This window comes from Octodon degus, unplaced genomic scaffold, assembly GCF_000260255.1.
Source record: "Octodon degus isolate 3935 unplaced genomic scaffold, OctDeg1.0 scaffold00007, whole genome shotgun sequence".
Taxonomy (NCBI): domain Eukaryota; kingdom Metazoa; phylum Chordata; class Mammalia; order Rodentia; family Octodontidae; genus Octodon; species Octodon degus.
Window position 1 is genome coordinate 17,169,024 of NW_004524583.1, and position 21,287 is coordinate 17,190,310.

The 21,287-nt window shown below is 36.9% G+C and overlaps 1 protein-coding gene across 6 annotated transcripts in view; it reads right to left on the bottom strand.

The window, feature by feature from the left end:
• Fut8 (fucosyltransferase 8) overlaps positions 1 to 21,287 on the bottom strand; it is a 485,432-nt gene that overhangs the window by 427,608 nt on the left and 36,537 nt on the right. The gene's annotated exons all lie outside the window — the stretch shown is intronic.

Below are 21,287 nucleotides of genomic sequence, written 5' to 3' on the forward strand. Positions count from 1 at the left end.
ATGCCACACATGTATAATATATCAGTCAACCGGACATTGGGAAAGACAGTTCCTTCAGAATAACTGAAATTTTATAATTACCAATAACTGACAAAACAACTAGACCAAAAAAAACCAGTAACAATGCAGATCATCCAAACTTCACTAAGAACCAATCCAGCCTTAACTAATGTTTGTAAAGTCTGCAATAAACAAATTTCAGAATGCACATCTGAAGTGTATATCGTGTTACTATATCAGAATATATGACAGGCCACAAAATAAATCTCAATAAATTTAAAAAATTAAAATAATGAAGTTTTGAGAAATCTAGGAAAACTCCAAATAATTGGAAATCAAATATCCTTCCTAAAAATACATAGGGTTCTGGGTATGGTGGCACATGCCTATAATCCTAGCATTCCTGGAGGCAGAAGAGCAACCTGAGTCCAACCTAGGCTACTCAGTGAGTTCCAGGCCAGCCTGGACTACACAGCAAGACTTTGTCTCAAAAAATAAAAATACACAGGCTTACATGAAATTTAAAAATATTTCTAACGATACAAAATTTAAATAACACTGAAACATAAAAAGCTGTTAAGTAATGCTTAGAAAGAAATTCATTTAAATATATAAAGTTCTAAATCAATATCCTAAGGTTCCATCTAAGTCTGAAGAGACTAGAAAAATGAACAAACTCAAAAGTTCATAGGAAAAAGGAAATATAAGATGAAAGGAGAAATCAGTTTAACTAAACAAACAGAAAAAACTAATAAAGTCAAAAGTTAGTTCTTTGATTAACATAACCAACAAACTTTGTAAATCTTTTACTAGGTTATCAAGAAAAACAAGGAGCAGTCATAAAGTACTATCAGGATAAAAGATCCTAAAGATATTACAAGGATAATAAAGTATCATGAAAACATTTATGCTAGTAAAATTTAAAATTTAGGTGCAAAAGTCTTGTTCCTAGAAAAATACAATCTTACACAAGCCAAAATAAAAAATCTGCATGCTCTTATTTTAAAAATAGACTATTTTACCAAAAACTTGTTCATAAAGAAAACCTCAGGACAGCAGGAATCTTTCAAACACAAAGAAAAAAGAACACCAGTCTAACACATGGGTAAGAAGGTGTTTTTGTTTTGTCTTGTTTTGTTTTAATTCTTAAAGACACTCCTGAAAAGGGAAATTGCTGTTAAGAAGAGAACTTGTTCCCCTAAAATTCATGCTGTAAAAGCTTTACTCCTCCCATGTGACTATAGAGTTAAGGGCTGTAAGCAAATAATTAAGGTCAGATGAAGTCTTATGGGTAGGATCCAATAGGATTGGTATCCTTAAAAGAAGATAAAGATTCACAAGAGACCTCTGTTGTAGTTTCAGGTTTTTGCAAGGGTTTTTGAAGTACAATAGAAGGTACATATTTCATTAGATTATTTTATAATGAAGTACCCAAAGAATCATAGAGTGGAGAAAAATGTGTCCACACACTAAAGACCACAGGATCCAGCTGAGGGCCTGGATCCTAATATCCTGCATGAGTCCAGCTGAAAACCTAGAGCTATAACAATGCCTCCCACAAGTCCAGCTGGAGGGCTAGAGCCTAAACAATGTCTCAGGCAGGGCTGTTTCCCAGATCTGTGCTGGGAAGGGCCAAAGGTCAGTGGTAGAAGCTAGAAAGTCTGTGCCAGAGAAAAGAAGGATCCATCCTAGCAGGCTCAGGGATCTGTGCTGGAGCCAGGAAGTAATGCTTAAAGTAACCTAAAAAGTACCACACCCATCATCAGTGACAGCATAGTCCCAAGTTCCTGCAGCAATGAGGAAAGCCAAGTTCCCATCAGGAAAGCCAACACAACAAGCTTCTCCAGAAGACTGAGTTATGCACCATCTTCCTCTCCAGAGCCTGGAAGTGATGCTCAAAGTGAGGACCAGAGCTCCCCTAGAGTGAACCACAGCCATTCTCACCAACAATGACATCCCAAACTCCTCCTCTAACAAGAACAGCAAAGTTCACCAGGAAAGCCAGCATGACAAGGCCACTCAACAGAATAACCCAAGAGAACCAGCAGCTGCTAACAACACCAACAGTTTCTCCAAACAGCTTCCCTAACAGCCTCCACCAACTCTTCTCCATTCTGCTTCTTATGCTGTTGGCAATAACCCTGAGGAGGGCCTTCCCCACCCAGCACCTTGCCAGTTCAGTTCAGCTGGGTGTAACAAATTGATCACCAGTTGGCAATTCACCATAACCTCCTCTGCCTTAGAGATCCTCCAGCACAGACAATAGATCACATGAAGACAGTAAAACCGAAGCCATCTATGATCCAAGAGAGTTCCCACTAGACTCTACCCTTGCTGGCTCCTTGATTTTGAGCTTCCTTGGTAGTTCAACATTTTATAACAGCCCAAACCAACTAATAAAATTACCAACCAGTATCTTTCATGAACATACAAAATTTAAATATCTAATAAAAATCTAACAATATACACAAAAAATGCAGCATTAGTTTAGCCCAAGAACATGTTTTAACAATTTTTAAAAACAAATCAATATATTCATCAAACAGAAAAGACAGTATCCTATGATAATTTCAATACGTGCAGAAAAAAATCATAAAATCCAATTACATTTCATAATAAAAACCCTCAACAAATAAGAAATAGGAACAAATTTTCTCAATCTCATAAAAGACAATTATGGCTGGGCATGGTGTCAAATGCTTATAATCCTTTTTATAATCCCCGGGAGGCTAAGACAGGAAGAATACAACTTCCAAGCCAGTCTGTGCAATTCAGAAAGACTCCATTACAAAATAGTTTTTAAAATGTCTGTATTTCTTTCCTAAGTCTATCAGTGGTGAGGGCCCATTAGCAAATGCACCTCAGGTAACAATGAGTAAAACAATTAGCCCCCACAGCTTTGAATCTAAATATTATTCCCCAGTGAAAGAAATCAAACATCTTGGAAAAATGGATGATCCCATTCAGGGCAGGGATAGTACAAGATGAACTCAGAACATCTTGTTCTAGAAACTAAGGAAATGCTCAAAGGATGCTGGAAAGATGTTTTAACACAAGAAAAGCCTGGTGGCACACTCTTGTAAGTGTAGCACTCAAAAGGCTAAGAGAGGAGGTTCCACACAAGTTCAACCCCACCTTGGGCAACGTAGTGAGTTCAAGGCTCAGCCTAAACTATAGAGCTGGACCTTGTGTCACACCACCATGTGTGGTGGTGCACCTCTATGATCCCAGCACTGGGGGGGGGGGGGCCCCAAAAGAAGAATCATCAGGTGTTCAAGGTCAACATGGGCTACACAGTGAGTTCAAGGACAGCCTGAACTACATAGCAAGACCTTGTCTCAAAAAAAAAAAAAGACAGGGGTCAGCCAAATATGGCAGAACACACCTATAATCCCAGCTTCAGGTGGCTGAAGCAGGAGAATCAAAAGTTCAAGGCCAGCCTAAAAAACTTAGTAAGGCCCTATAGCAAAATAAAAACTAAAAAGGGCTCCTATAATAGCTTAGGTACTTAAATTATAAGTAGGCAGTCAGGACAGCCTAAGAGTTGGAGAAAAAAAAAAAACAACACACCAAGTTAAAAGCAAATTCAAGCAGCTAGTTAGGCTTACAAATGTAAAAGAAACCCCAAGGAAAAAAAGATAAAAGATATAAGATGGGAAATAAGAACCATTCCTTCCAGGAAGAAAGTTCTTAGAGCATGTTAAATTAGTTGACAGTTTCTCCCTAACCTCTGGGCTAGAATAACTTAGAAATATAGAGTAACTGGTTTCCAGCTAAATAACTGATTCTTCAAAATTCTATAAACTCTCCTCTCTCCAGCCATAAGATCAAAACAAAGAAGGAAAATGGGAAACTGCACTTCCAGAATGCCCTGGTAGTGGGTACCCACCAAGAATTTTTTGAAATTGTTATTTGCAATAAACACTCTCCTGGGGCTGAGGCTATAGCTCAGTGCCTACCTGGCAAACTCAAGGTTCTGAATATAATCCTCAATACAATAACAAACAAGAGGGGCCAGGGAGATGGCTCAGGAGAATAAGCACTTGCCTGGTAAGCACAAGGGCCTGAGTTCAAGCCCCGGTTCTGCAAGCAAGTGAGCGAACAAGCGAGCAAGCAAGGGAGGGAGGAAGAGAAGGAATAGGAAAAAAAAAAAAAAAAACCTCTCCTAACCACCTCCACAAATTTTATCATTCAACTTTGTGAGACAAAGAGCTATGATTTACATAAAACTGCTTTACTAGTAATATAACTCAGTAGTAGAGACACTGCAAAATGTATAAGGCCCTGGGTTCAATCCTTCGTAGTGGAGGTAAAAAATAAAAACAAAACACACAGAAATCAGTCTAAAAGAGGCCAATTCTGTAAAAAGGTGAAAATCAAAATAAATGGCACTGAGTAAGATGTATGTGTGAATATGTGAGGGAATGTCAACTAATTAAAGGAGAAATCCACCACTTCACAACATCATATTAATAAACTGACTCTATCAAAACTCAAAGGGATATTTTTTAAAGCAAGAAATAAAAATCTATGAAAAAAAGACATTCAAATACTATTTCACAAGATATTTCTTAATTAAAAAGGAAAATCTCAGGGGCTGAAGAGATGGCTCAGTGGAATAAGTGCTTCCCTGGCAAGTGCAAGAGCCTGAGTTCAATTCCCAGTTCCTCCAAAAAGGAAAAAAAAAAGGAAAATCTGTACCATTATAGGAAAGAAATTTGGCACATAAAATTAACAGCAACAGGCTATCATGTATTTTCACATACAACATCCCGAGCATACATCATTACTGTGGTATTACTGCCAAAAATACATAGCCTGATTCTACTAAGTGGGAACATTCTCCAAACCCAAGATGGAGAACATTTCATAAATAAATGGTCTGTACTTTTTAAAATTTACTGTCATAAAAAAAGGCAGACAGAGGAGTTTTTCCAAACTAAAGATAACAAAAGAGAGACCCTAAGCTTGATCCTTGTTTTCTTTTGCTATTGTCTTAGTCACTTTCTCCATTCACCTGACACCTGCCCTTTCAAAAAAGAAAGGTTCACTTTAACTCACAGTTTGTAGAGGTTTCAGTCAATAATCAGCCAATTCCAAACCAAAATGGGGAAGGGGAAAGGCTGCCACAGAAAGCTGCTCATGCCAGTAAGCTGAGAGTAAAGAAAGGACCTGAGGAGGAAGATACACCTTTTCAGATCATACCCCCAGTGACCTGCCTCTTCGGACCAGGACACAATTCATAATATTTCATTTAACAATAGTGTTTCCATGCACTAATCACTTCTCAAAAGCACCTCCAATGAGCACAAGAGGCTTTTGGGAGAGTATTTAGACCTAAACCATAACACCCCACCACAGTCCCCCAAAGCGCTCACACATACCTATCTCTTTAAAACAACTTTATTCTCTAGAAGCCACTAAATCTTAACAATTTCAGCACTACAGTCTATATCCAAAGTCTCCTCTGAGATTCAAAGTAAACTGCACAGGGTAAATATTCCCATTCCAGAGAGGAGGAAGAGGGAGATGGAAAGAATCAAACTAAAGCAAGACCAAAACCCAGCAGAGTAAACACTAAGTCTTGTTAGCTCCAATTCAGTACCCAGCACAATTTGTCCTGGCAAGATGCAAACTTGAAATGGCTGAGACGGCCCTGTACCTATGCCCTTGACAGCTACAGCCTCCACTGCATCTCTCTTGGGCTGGCTCTGCTCTCTTCCCAAGGCTTTCCTCAGATACTACACATTCCAGGTTTTCCCAACTTCCTAGAGTCTCCACCGCACTTGGCTTCATTCTCAGAGCTTCATGTGTTACCATCTCAGGTATACACTGCCAAGCCTCACAAGCCTTCCTGACCCTCAACTCTTGCATTCTGAGTGTCACATGGATGACAGCAGGCTGGCATGTGTGCAGCAAGGCCTCTGAGGGGCGAGATAGCTGAGCACTATGAACAGAATTCCAGGGAATCAATTTCACAAGCAGCCTGCCTCAGTAGGGTGTGCTGAAACTCTCAAAGCAAAGTCTCACTTTTGTACCTCTGTGAAAGGAGGATGAAGTCTTGCTAATTCTTCACATACCCTCAAGAAACCCTTCCAACCATCCTGATCCAAAGTATCTGGCTTCTTTTTAATCATTTCAGCAACCAAGCTCTTCTTGGTCAAAATATTACTCTGGTGAAACTCAAAATACTTAAAATCACTCACTGTACAATCTGCTCTTGATTCTCAACATGCTAGCCAGAGGCAAACAATATTCAAACAGACTCAACATTGGGCCGCCTTGAAATTTACTCAACCAGATTAATTCATCAATCTCCATTAATCTCAGTCTCCTGCAAAGTCTCAAGACATAAACAAAATGTATATAAAATTTCTTTTTTTTTTTTTTTCCCGGAACTGGGGATTGAACTCAGGCCCTTGTACTTGCCAGGCAAGTGCTTATTCTACTGAGCCATCTCCCCAGCCCCTAAAATTTCTATCAGAGAATAACACGCAACTGGCACAACTACCAATGGAGTTGTTCTTCCTATATGAAACTTCCTAAGCCTAGTCTTTATAGTCTGAATGTTTAACAGCATTCTGGTATTCTGAGCTTTGCCAATGTTACATATCAAGCTCAGTTTCCAGCATTATAAGGTTTATCCAGCCAGGATCTTCAAACTTTTCCAATTCCTCCCAGTTCCAAAGACTTCCAAATCACATGTTCAGGTAGCATCACAGAAATAACCTCGCTTCTTGGAACCAAAATATGTCTTAGTCATTTTTCTATCACTGAAGCTCACTACATTGTTGTAGACAACTGAGTTAGGTAGAAATACTATAGGCAGTCAGGCAGGACTAGGTGCTCAAAGGAGCCAGTGCAGAAGGCGAGATTCCTTGCAACTGTGGAGACAGGTATCTCCAGCTGTGGGCCAGATGTCAAGACAAAAGATGAACAAACATCAATCAGAGATTGATATTCTAAACAGGTATGTATCACCTTGAGAGAGCCAGGAACAACAGCCGCTAACTCAGCCCCCTACAATAAAAGCCCCTGTTCTGTATTCAAGCCCAATTGCTAGTGACTTCTTTCCCCATTTGATCCCAATTTAATCAATTTTTACCTGAGCAATTATATTCTTAATCTTACCACATGCCCACCTTGTTATTTTCCATTTTTCCCCCACCTTTTCCATTTTTCCCCCACCTCACCTTGTGGATTTGCTCTATAAAAATCCCTAGAAAAGTCAAGTTCTTTGGCAACCTATATCAACCCGACACAAACAACTAAAGGAAGAAAGGTTTATTTTGGTTCGTAGTTTGTAGGGGTTTTAGTCTACAATTAGTGGGCTCTAAGCCAGAAAGGGCATGAAGAGAAGAGTCCTCTTTCATGTCATGGCAGCCAGAAAGCAGAGAGTAAAGAAAGTAACAAAGGAGGGATATACATGCTTTCTGGTCATACTCCCAGTAACCTGCCTCTTCTGACCAGGCCCTATCTTCTAATATCACATTTACCTGTACCTCACCCATAATACAATCACCTTTCAAAAGCTCTAGGAGCAAAGGATGCTCCTGACGAACATCTAGATATAAACCGTAACAACTATGTTACTTTGTCACCCGATGAAATTTGATAATGTAAGTCTTAATAAACAGGTTAAATGAGTAGCTTCTACAGGTAATATCATTTAGGTACTTTAAGATGACCTACATACCTTCAAATAACAGTGAAAATTTTAGAGGATTTGTTAACTTTCCAACAGTTCAGAAAAATAATAGTTTGTATGTTACAATAAAAAGAAAAAATTATTTTTAAGGAACTTTTTATTGGGGGGGTGTCTTTTTTACTTTTTTCTTCTTTGGTATCCGGAACCAAACTCAGGGCCCTGTGCTTGCCAGGGAGGCACCACACCTACACTGGGATTATGGGCACATGCCACCACAGCAGGCCAGGGATCGAACCCCTGGCACCTGCCATCTGCCTAAGCAGGCATCTGCTGAGCTATCTGGCCAGCCCAAAAATTGTTTTTAAACGTAGTGAAATACCAACCTTTGCAGAACTAGATAAAAGATATAGAAGAATTCTTTGTACTATTCTTGTTTCAAGTTTAAAATTATTTTTAAATACATATGTTTAAAAAATCTTAAGATCAATGAGGTAATATTTTGAGACATGGAAGAGAAATCTGGAGACCTGATCCAGCACCAACTGAAGAGTAGGGAAGATTTTGCTAGACTCTAAGGCCCTAAATTGTATAGTATATAGTAAGAGACTATAACCATGCCTGTAAATGGCTGCCTTTTGTCTGACTCACTCCCAGATCCAGCCACTGTCTATGACACAGAGTACATTCAACAAATGTGCTAAATGATCAAACCCATATGTAAAAACTATCACTCATAATCTGCATGAGAAAACAAATGAGATATTCCTACATTGCTAAATCCTTATTGTGATGAAAATCACTACCATCTTAGTCACTTTCTCATCAAGAGTACAAAATACCCAACACCTGCAATGTAAGGAAAGAGAGGCTTATTTTGGCTATCTCAGCTGGTTCCAAAGTAGGTTGGCATGACAAGAGAGCTGCTCATGGCATGTCAGGCAAGAAGCAGAGAACACAAAAGGAGAAGCCAGAAAGGGATATATATCCTTCTAAGTCATGCCCACAGCTACTCCTCTTGGAATCAGACCCCACTTCCTAAAAGTAAGTCAGTTATAATGCCACAGAAATCCAGTCACCTTCCAAGCACATACATCTTTGGGAGCCATTTTAACCATCACAGATCCCAATGCACCAAAAATGAAATGAAGGAGCTGCTCTTATTTTAGTGTGAGACACAGGTGTGAAACCCCTCAATTTCTTTTCCTCTGGCCTCAAAACTCCAGCACCAATTTCTCAACATCCGAAAGTTCTAGTGTCACATGTTAAAGATAAACATAGTGTATGCCAAAGCCTTCCTACAAGTCTGCACTGATAAACTTAAGACACATTACTTAATTTCCACTTTTGTAAGCTTTTAGGGCTGTTAAATCATCACTATTTGAGACTGGTACTTCTAAGGAACTTACTTCTACTACCTGTGTCTTAGTTACTTTTTCACTGCTGGGATGAAATACCTGACACCGACAATGTAAGGGAGGAAAGGTTTATTTCAGCACACAATTTGTAGAGGTTTTATTCCAGAGGCAGTGTAGCATGGCAGTGTTGAAAGAGCTCATAACGTGGTGGGAAGCAAAAGACTCAAGAACCAAGAGAAGATGACAGACCTTTCCAGGCCATGCCCTGGTGACCCACCTCCTCTAACCAGGTTGCACTTCCAAATCATATTTAGATACAATCCACTGCTAAGTATCAATGAGCCATAATCTAATCGCTCGCCTCAATGCCCCATCTGCAAGCACATGAGACTCTGGGCGACATCCTGATGTAAACCATAACATTCCACCCCTGACCCATAAAAGATCTACATGCAGTCCGATCTGTGTAGTGAGACCCTGTAGACTCTGTACTAAATACATTAAATAAATAATAAGCTATTCCACAACACATACAAAAGAAACTTCTCCTAATTTATATTTCCACTGAATTTTAGGGTTCACTAGAACTAAACTGAGCATGTTGATTTATCTAAATGAATATCCCCAACAAAAAAATAAACATCTTAAAAACTAGAAAAAAAAAATCTACATGCATCCCTTTATGCAAAATGCGCTTTTTAGTCCACCTCTAACAGTTGCCAAAGCCTTAACAGTTTCAGCATTGCTGAAATGTCCAAGTCAAAAGTCTCTTATGACATTTAAGGTAAACTTTCAGATACAAGCCCCTGTAAATATTTTTCTTAAAGTTAAACACTTCAGAGCTAGAGATACAAAATCCAGCAGGGCAAACTTTAAATCTTAAAGTTCCATGTCCAGCACCTGGGGCAATGTGTGGCGCCAGATGTATACTCCAAAGTGCTTGGGCAGCCCCACCCCTACAGCACTACTGGTGGTAGTAACCTTACATACCCACAAGGTATCGTTCCTGTGGTCCAGTTACAGAACACTTAGGTTTTTAATTTTGCTCTGCTCCATCTCTGCAGCTGTTACTTTATTGGAGCTTCCTTTCTGACCAAACTCAAAACTTTTTAAATCATTCTGCTAGGCTGTTTCTTCTTGATTCTCAAGGTAGAGCTAGGTAAGAGTACCCAACAGTAGCCACATCACCACTACAACATTAGACTATCTTGAAATTTCTTCTGCCAGATTAGTCTACCACTCTTAATCTCCTAGAAAACCCTAGGACATAAGAAAATGTAGACAGATTTTCTGCGAGTTCATACGTAACACACATAGCCTGAAGTCCAACTGCCAAAGGAGTCCTTCTGAACTGAACCTCTTGAGCCTAATCTTTACCTTATGCATTGTAGCCAACATTCTGGTCTTCTCGGCTCTGACCAGAATCTCTTATCAAATTTGGCTTACAAATGGGGCATGCTGGCACCTTTAATCCCAGCACTCAGCTACACAGTGCATGCGAGGCTAGCCTGAACTACATAGCGACCCTGTTTCAAAAAAAAAATTTTAGCTCACAGCACTCTAGGGCTACTTTTTCAGTAGGCACATTCTCAACCTTTCTGAATTCCTCCCAAAGGTCAGTTCCAAAGGTTTTCTGAGCTACATGGTCAGGAAGCATCATGTCAATGATCCCACTTCTCTAGTAACAAGATCTGTATTATAGCAGCTCTCACTATTTTGTGATTCAACTTCTGCAGACTCACTGTTTCGCAGGTTTTCAAAAAAATATTAAGCTAAATTATTTATTGCAGATGTTTTGCTACATTGCCAGATTTTGCAGTACCGTACAGTATATGTATGTTGTTAAAATTACCTAGGTTTATGAGTTTAGAAAATGGTTAAGGACATTAGAAGTATTTTTAAAAGTGTGGGGAAAGGTTTTTAAGTGTGAGAAGGACTTATAAAGCTTAAAATATATATAAATACTAAAATAAATACGTCACTACTTTATTGATTTTCACTTATCAAACAGGTGTCTGGAACATGACTTCTGCGATAAGTGAGGGACTATTGTAGTTACTTTATCACTGCTGAGACAAAATACCAGACACTTAAAGGTGGAAAGATTTATTTCAGCTCACAGTTTGTACAGGTTTCATTCCACTATGTGCTGGCTCAAAAGCAAGAGAGCACAGCAGAGGAGAAAGAGCTCATGACAAGGTGGTGCAAAGCAGAAAGCAGGATCCAGCCATGAGAGGAGACAGACCCTCCCAGGTCATATCCCCAGTGAACCACTTCCTGCAACCAGGCACCACCTTCAAAATCACATTTAGCTATAAATTTATCAGTGGATCACTGTACTGGTTGACATGTTCTGTCAACTTGAGAAGTTTAATTAAGCGCCTCGGCACAGAGCCAGGATTCTTAGTTTGTAAACATCCTCATCCTGTGCAAGAGAAGGGCATGGACACTGCATGAGTTCTACACCCCCAGCCCCAGGGTAGCTTGTTCATAATATAAGGAGGAGGAAGAGGCTGGCTTAAAGCCGCAGCTGCTGCCCTTCCCTTTGCTCTTCCCTGTTTTCTGCTACCATGAACTGCTACCCTCAGCCATGTGCCACTCTGCCTGGGAGCCACCAGAGTACAGATTGAAACCTCCACAAACTGTGAGCTAAATAAACCTTTCCTTCCTTGATTTGGGGTGTGGTTGGATATTTGTCCCAGCAACGAGTGAAAAGTAACTGAGACAACCACACACTTACAACCCAATCACCACCCAAAAGCCTCACCTAAGAGTATATAAACTGGAGGTTATATACTCTTAGAGTAATATCAAGATATAAGCCGTAATACCTTAATTCCACAAAGATGCACAGTAATTTCAAGTTATAAAGTATAATGACTATCTCAAGGAAAAGCACTTGGAATGTTTGAATTGAAAATAAAAGCCTTTTATGAAATATTGCTTTTACTTGAAACAAATTATGGTTGTTCGGACTCTGATATCTCAGATATTTTCTTGAAAATGAACACACTATCACTTAAAGTAACAATCGTCAATGATACAATTCAACCTTTCAAATCAAAAGAGAAAACACATATTCACCAGTACAAACTTAGCAATTTCTTTTTTAATGAGATCTGTTAATGAAATTGGTGGTAATACTAACAAGTATGATTTTTGATATTGTATGACGTATGTCAATATATGGAAGATCTGTATAACACAGGAACCAATATTTTCCAAATAATGTTGCAAACTAGGGCTGGGGAGACAGCTCAGCAGTCTGGCAAGCAAGTGCATCTGCCTGGCAAGTGCAAGGACCCAGGTTCAAGCCCTGGTACCTCATGCTGTGCCAGCCCCGAAAGCAAGCATGATGCTATACATTGTAATTTCAGCACTGGGGAGGCTGAGACAGGAGTATCAGTATGAGTCTGAACTGTGTAGTGAGACCCTGTACCAAAGAAAGAAAGACAAACAGACAGACAGACAGACAGACAGACAGACAGAGACAGAGAGACAGAGAGACAGAGACAGAGAGAGACAGAGACAGAGACAGACCATTCAAGGTTCACAATAGTCATAAATTTTAATTTAAGACCAAAAAGGAGAATGGTTCATTTGCTGATATAGTTTCAGATTTCAGGGTTTAAAAAATCTATCATTTATCTCTTCTCTTCTGATATAATATTTTAAGAAGTATACCTACAATCATCAAAACAGCCACTAAAATTATTTTCTCTTTCCCATCTTTGCTTTGTGTATATGGGAGATTCTGTTTTCCATAAGAAAAGCCAGATTCTTTTTTATCCTTTAAGTAAATCAGTGTAATATTTTGAACACAAAAACAAATGTAAAAATCTAGACATTTTCTGTTCTGCTAAACATTAAAGAAATGTATAAAAGCATAAAACTATCATTCTTCTGATTAATTTTTAAGTCAGTTCTTAATTTTAAAAGTTATTTATGTAAATGTAATGGCATTTTTAATGACAGTAATTAAATTTCTCATGTTTCTCTAATGTGGTAACAATATAACTAAAAAATAAATTTAAAAGTTCCTCATGGTTTATCAATAATTTTTAAGAAAGTAAAATAGATCTTATGAAGTTTGAGAGTCACAGCTATAAAAGCAACAGGTCAATGTAGCAGAAACTTCCCCTAACTTTCACAGGAGGAATATTAAAAAGGAAAAAAAATTAAAAAAAGATTATTCACCATTGTCATCAGCATATCCTCTTTTAATTCAGTACAAGTAAAACAAATTTTTTTAAATGCGACTAACTACACCCAGCTACTAATCTTAAAACATTATTTTTCATCACTAAACATCAACCTTGTTTTTTTCTTCAATGTAATTCAAAGAAATTTTAGAATCCCTGAAAATTTTCTCACTGTGAGTTTCTCTACTTGAATGCATCATTAATGTTTAAATACCCAGTGGTTTGGGACAGAAGGCAGTTGATTTAAAAGTCCAAAAATGGAAAAGAAATCATCAGCTCCCCCTGCTTACAGAGCCATTCAGTAGATGAAGTATGCAGAAGAACAATCTCAAACTATACTTGGCAACTACTTCACTCATCTTTTCAGGTCTACATAAAACTATACCAAGTAAATAACATTCATCAAGTTTTCAGGATAAGACAAAGCAATATGACAACATTGTCAAGAATATTTTTGGTCTTTTTAAAAACACTTCACACTACCTAGTTTTCATTGATAATATATCATCTTCCAGACTAGAATGATACCACAACTCTCAGTAAACCCAAAAGTACTTATAGAAAATTTAACATACTTTGCTGGGAAGAAAACTAAGACGGTATCCTTAGTTATAGCATTTCAAAAACAAATTGCTTATCTGTAGCACAGCTCACCTCTATTCCCCAAGTCGAGACAGAATATTTGAGGGGGATAAAAGGCATACACAATACTTAGGATATTTAGTAGTAGTAACACTTTTTTTTTTTTTTAACAGAACTGGGGATTGAATGCAGACCCTTGCGCTTGCCAGGGAAGTGTGTATTCCACTGAGCCATCTCCCTGGCCCAGCAGTAACACTTGAAGGCAAAAAATTTTTAGCATTTACTATTCACCAGACACTGCTTTAAGTATTTTGGTTTTTCTTGTTTTGTTATTTCTCATCTTGTGTTTTATTTTGTTTCACTTTATAGAGGACTGAACTCAGTGCTGTTACACTAAGCTGCACCTAGATCTGTATCACTCATACCATACTAAAATAAGAATGGATCAAAGAATTAAACGTTAAAACTAAAAAAATTTGCAGGAAGATAAAATAGTTAAAACTGTTCAAGTCACTGTTGTAGACAGGGTTTTCTGAACAGAATACCAGTTGCATAGGAAACAGTACTAAGAATCAACAAATGGGATCATATCAAATTAAAAAGCTTCTGCACAGCCAAAGAAACTACCAACAGAATCAAAAGACAATCTACTGAATGGCAAAAAAAAAAAAAAAAAAAAAAAAAAAAAAAAAAAAAAATCTTGTCAACTTTTCCTAAAAGAGGACTACTATCTAGAACACATGAAGAACTCAATAATCAGACCCCTTCCTAAAATAAAAAACCCAGATCAAAACATGAGCAAGTGAAATGAATATATACTTCACAAAAGTACAAATATACAATAAACACATGAAGAATTATTCAACATCACTAACCTTTACAAAAATGCAAATTAAAAGAAACACCGAGCAGGGACAGCCAAATAGCTCAGCGAACTAAAACGCCTGCTTAGGCAGAGTGCAGTGGCCATGGTTCAATCCCCGGTCAGTACTGCCGGTGCCAGCCGGGGGAACACTAAGACAGTAATTGAGACTGGGTGTTGTGGTAGTGGACCTGTAATCCTAACACTTAGGAGGCTGAAAACAGTAGGAGAATTACTATGAGTCCAATCTACATAGTGAAACCCTGTAGACACTGCAGACCCTATCCTAAGCACAGGAAAAAAAAAAAAGAAGAACCCTGAGATTCCATCCCATTCCACAAAGAATGGCCATCATCAAGAAATGAAATAACAGATGCTAGAGAAGCTGCAGGGATGGGGGGATCCTTGGTGGGAATATAAACTACTGCAATCAGTAGGGAGATTCTTCAAAAAATTAAAAAGTAATTCCATTTGATCCAGTTATTCCCTTGTAGGTATCTTGCAAAAATAATTGATAATTTTACAGTTCATAATAGCTGAATCTTGGAAGTGTTAATCAAACTATGAATGGATAAAGAAAATGTGATACTCGGGTACAATGTAGTAAGTACTACTCTGCCATAAAGTAGGGTAAACTTTGCACTCATTTGTAGGAAAATGGATGCACCTTAAAAACATAATTTTAAGTGAAATAAGACCAACAAACTTAAATATTGCATGGTTTCTCTTATGTAAGAAACTCAAATTATAAATGAGCAAAATAAAAGATAACAGGGAAGCATCTTTTTCACTAGCAGTTAATTGGAAGGATTCTCACCCTGACTAATTATATATGTTTATACCTGTGAACTAGGCAACTGCACTGAAGAAAGCAATATGTAATAGAAGGGTCACACTTGGAATGCCTGTCATTCTGGCCTTCTAAATAAGTACTGCTTGTCATGACACACCAATTAGTGCCATACTGTCTCTCAAGTAAATGTTTGTTTTTAAAAAGAGGGTAATAAGTGAAAAAAAGAGAACAAAAATAAAAATGTCACAAGACTGTCCTGCTACAATGCTTTATATGGTTAGATTTCTAAATTTCTGTGTAAAAATATGTAATTGTTTATTCATATTTTTAAAATATTTTTTATTTTTTAATTTTTTCTTCATATTCTGAAGAGACTTAAAAGTTTAACATATAAATAATAGATAGAAAATACCTGTTCCATGTTATGCCTAAGATGTTTGATATTCAGACAGATAGTAAGGTTAAACTCAACTGCATATGTTGTAAGGATAATAATAAACTTCTCTTCTGGAGGGTTAACAACCTAAGTTTCCAGACCAAAAATTAGAGAAAAAGAAGGGCTGCAAGGAAAGCCAACATTTTGGCCCTAGCTTTCAAGGTCAGTGAAGACTCAGCACATAGGAGAACTTATACTGTAACATCATGTAACTCAGTGGTGTCCCAAATTTTCTGATCAAGGAGAATATGGGGCCAAAGAGCAATGTGATCAATGACGTAGGGTGTGCCTAAGGAGAGTCACAAGGACAGAAAACATTGTCTCAAGCTTTCACAGAGAGCAAACTGGTCAAGCAATGGCCAAGACTCATCCACATGGCTGACACTGACAAAGGATCTGCAAACTACAGTACAGGGTAATAGGATAAATCCTGAGGAGACTTGACTGACCTTACCAGATACAAAAGATACATTTCTTGTTCTATAGGTCTTGCTTTATCTTGGTCTTAACCATCCAGCAGAAAAGTATAAAAATGAAGTATAAAAAGTAAAGCCATATTAATATGCTGAGCTGTGAAAGACTCAAGTCAATAACTTTTAACATTGCCAGTCCTATGTATAACCCACCACTATTATGGACTACTGGACTATATTGGATTATTTTGCTGAATTCACGTACCTACAATATTTAAATGACAATGGAATAACCATCTCTAACAAAACTAAACAAAAAAGGGGATACAACAGAAGGACCATTTTGTATCTGTATATACAAATTAGTTAGGATAGATATACAGCTACTTTCTCTTAAGTCAATGAGAAGAAAGATTTGTACTAATAGTATTTGGACAGCATATCATGTCTGCATCTTGCACTATGAGTAATCACTAAGAAGATAACAAAATACAATGTATTACTTATTGAAACTGTCCTATTAATCAGTTTTGAAACTGTCTCTTTACTATCTGTTTCTCAATAAAATTAATAAAAAGAAAAGAAACATCTTTTTCAAATGGAAAGGATCTGAGATGAAGGGAAGGGGAAGACAGAGTATGAAGAAACAAATTAAGACATATTATATACATGCACCAACTTTACACAAGGAATGTAACCATTAAGTATGGCAAAAATAAATAAATGTTTAAAATCTAACAGTATGCTAGTGTGTGTTTAATATGTACCCATTGTACTGAGTAAGCACTTTACAAGGAGGCCTGTTAAATCATTTATAATACTGTAATTATCATCATTTTGTAACTGAGAAAGCAAATTCAGTTAATAAATGAAATGGTGGGGCAGAGTTTGAACTTAGACCTGATCCAAAACCAATTTTTTTTCCACTCTACCACATTATAGAGATTAAAAATTAGTCTTCAGTCATTAATGAACATGTCAGTAATACTGTTATAATTTGAATGTATTCCCCAAAATGCATACACTCAAAGTTAAAGGCCAGTGTCAGATAATTAAGAGACAGGATTTAAGAAATGATTTAAGATATGAGGGTAGTGCCCTAATGTTAGTCCTTAAAAATGCTAGACTTCTTTGTCTCCAAAATAGTAAGAAACAAATTTCTGTTCTTTATAGATTGTTACAGCAAAATAAGTGTATTAAAACACTATCAACTTAAAAAAGAACACTACCATTCAGTCACAATTACAAAAAATAAGTGTAAATTACGTGTAATTCATGGTTTAACCTGATGGTTACAAGTCAGTTAATATAAAAAATGTCTTACTTGACACCTGGCTGGCAATGCGGTTCTTACATATAAAAGCAGGCAAACATCAAAAGTGAGCAAGTTGTTGCAAAACTTATTCAGAACAATGCACTCTCCCCCTTTATATGAAATGCTATAAACAGTAATTTTAGTCCCTAGCCAGCTCACAGTACTAAATAGTAGCTTATCAACTATGCCAAGCTACCATTTATAAATACAAGGAAATAAATGTGTGTATTCATATTCATATGTTGAGTTCCAAACTGAGATCTCTGAAAGTCATTTGCATCCTTGCTTATCAGTGAGAACAAGATGTCCCTGACACCCTTAGTAACATGGAAGCCTTGAAGAGAGATCGTTTTTCAGGAGCAGAATCTAGGATAAAAGAAAAAAAGTAATGCTTCCTACTGGAGAATGCAGTCATGAAAGATGTCACTCACTACCCAAGTAATTTAAATAACTGAGAAAAGAATTTTCATATTGCTAATATTTACGCTATACAGCACTTAATTCTAGGGTGTTTGTAAGTCAAAACTAATTGTATCAGAAGATAATTTGACGTGCTTACGAAATACATCTTTCTCTTTTTGTTTCTGTATTTTAGGAGCATAAAACTATACAGAGTGCTTAATAGCCAATTTAGCAAATGTTATAGCTTAAATTAACATATGCTACCGCTTTCTCCACATTCATTTGGTACAGAAAATCTCTACTGCCATGCTATGGTTGATTTTTTTTTTTACCCACTCTGTTCAGTGGCTTTCAATCTTGATTAATATATACATTTATGTATATATTTATATATATACACATATACAAATATATCACATACCTGGTTTTATATTGACATTAAATAAAATCTAAGTAGGCAATCAGTTAAGAAAAATATATAAAGCAATAACAGTAATAATTTTAGCTATGTCCCATTAGATATATACAATTTATATATTGGTTTAAATTATTTCATTTAATCTTTTAACAACCCTAAGAGCTAGTCATGAACCCATGCTAAGTTTAGGAAGGTAGCCTCTTTATCCAAAGTCACAAAACTAACATATGGCAGACTAAAGCATACTACCAAAACTATGATTTCAATAATTTCATTCCATTCACTGAGCACCTAAGGCAGGGGGGGAAGGGGGAGAATAAATCATAGGCCTAAAGTTATTCACAATCTAACATGTATTCAACAAATATTAAACCACTGTAATGTTCCAGGTACTGTTTTAAGGAAAGGAAGGAAAAAGAAAAGAAAAATACACAAGGAAAAAATAGAAACAGAACTTTTGTAAATGGAGAAGAAAAGATGAAAGGGAGAATAAAGAAGAATTAAGACATACTATGTACAGATATAAATTCCCTACAATGAATATGATCAACATACAACACAAATATATACTAATTTTAAAAAAATAGTGTCTAGGTTTATGAAGTAGGGTGATCAAACTATGAATAACCACACAGAATGGTTACCATTTAAGAAGAAAGAGTTTGTGGCTGGAATGACACATGGTACATGGAAAGCTCCCTGGGTAGGTGGCAAATTCTACATCCCCACCTGAGTGGTGGTTACACTTTTGTTCAGTTTTTAATACATTAAGTTAGTTGTACGTGGTTTTTGTATTTGTGCTTTATTTTTACAATAAAAGGTGTTACAGTACCATTTTTTTAGAAAGCATGCATGAGCCTAACATATAGTAAAAATTCCAGCTCTATCAGATTCTTACTGTGGAAGCAAGGCAAGTCACTTCTATGCTTCAGTATTCTTATCTATAGAATAAAAACAATGCACAACAGTTATGACCACATATGTATAAATACTTAGCAATGTGCCTACCGAGCAGTGTTATTTTAATGTTACACCTTTTTAGACCAAATGCCATAAAAGCAAATATACATTCAATTTGTAGGTGTATCTTCAATTTTACTATAAAAATTAACATGCAGTAAAGTAGACTTGTTGGAAGAAGTGAGAACATACACTTAGTTCTCAGACTTTCAACACATGCATAAATTTGAATAACTGTCACTACACTCAGGGCACAAAAGTCTTATTCCACTTAAATTCCCACATGTTCTCTCTTCACAGTCACTTTTCCCACCCAGAACGAGCAAATCTGAGTATATTTTGTGTTATTTTATACCATACTTGAGAATGGGTAATTTACAAAGAACAAAAATGTATCACTCACAGTTCTGAAGGTTGGGAAGTCCGAGTTGTAAACTTCTCTCTTTGTACTCATAAAGCATATTTACTCTCAATTCTTATTCCTTGCTGTTTTAAGTTTTTTAGTGTATCGTTATCAGCACTCAGCATCATGAAATTAAAAGTTCAAAACATCTTATTAAATTTTCTAGGACCACAAATATTCTCACTTTACTGGGCAGAGCTAAACATTTCACCTAGTTTTCATTCATTTGTGCACCTTCTTTTCTCAACTAAGTAAACTGTAATTTTAAAAGCCTAAGCATTAGGGTGTGTATTTCACATTATTTAACAAGGCACAATATGGAGATGGCCACAGTTACGGTGCAGTGGTTATGACTGTCATGGTGGTAAGACCCAATTAAGACATTTAAAGGTCCTTACTATAAAATTTCTAATATTATAACCCTCTCTCCCTTATTAAGTTTAAAATAACAATATTAAATAGCTAAGATTTAATCTAATAAAATTCTCATCCGTCTCCTGATTACTATTTCAGTAAGTTTCTTCAACATTAAATAATAAATGTTTTCCTTCTTTCCTCAAAATAATTTTCTGCATTGTGCTAGGACCCTAAACCTTTATTTGGTATGCTGTTAGGGTAATCAACACAAAGTGGCAAGTAACAGAAGTAAAAGGAGGTGGAACTTAAAGAGGTCTACTCAATATGGGATATTTTACATGTAGATTTATGGCTTACCACAGCCACTAAAAGGTAGCATCAACCTGGTTTTGCTAATAAAGCAATACTCAAAGAGGCTACTTCAGATGCCCAAAGGTCACTTATGCAGTAAATAAGAGTGCAGCATATGGATTAAGCCTGTCTTCTCTAAAATTCTTTACGATACTTCTTCAGCAGCAGGAACAAGCTCCTGAATAGAAGTTCAGGTCAAAGAAACAATGAAAAAATATCTATTAAATGCCATCACTTGGTAGTACAATAATAAAATTATATACAACACAACTCCCAGAAACTTTTTTTAAAAAAATATGAATGGTGGCCTTTGAACTTGTAGGATAAAGAAGCAGTATCCCAAATCTAATACTTTGGGAAGACTTTTTTTTTTTTTCAAGAAAAAAACTTGATTTTTTTTTTTTTAAAGACATAAGCTGGCCAGGCGTGATGGCACACACCTGTACTCTCAGCATCTCAGCACTTGGAGTAACTATGTGAGTTCAAGGCCCGCCTGGGAGTAACTGTGAATTCAAGGCCCGCCTGGGCTACAATGTGAGTTCAAGGCCAGTCTGAACTGCATAGTGAAACCCCCATCTCAAAACGGGAAAGCGGGGGAAGGGGGCCTTCTCAGTATTTTTTAAGTTATTTTAGGAGAGTTAAGATGGTAGATCAGGTGCAGGCAACAGTTCAAAGAACCTCTATAACCTGGAATTTAAAAAGCTAGAAAACAGCTGCTCAGCAGGAAACAGAGGTAACAGGAAAGCTAATCAAGGGGGCCAGGGAGACGGCTCTGTGGAATAAGTGCTTC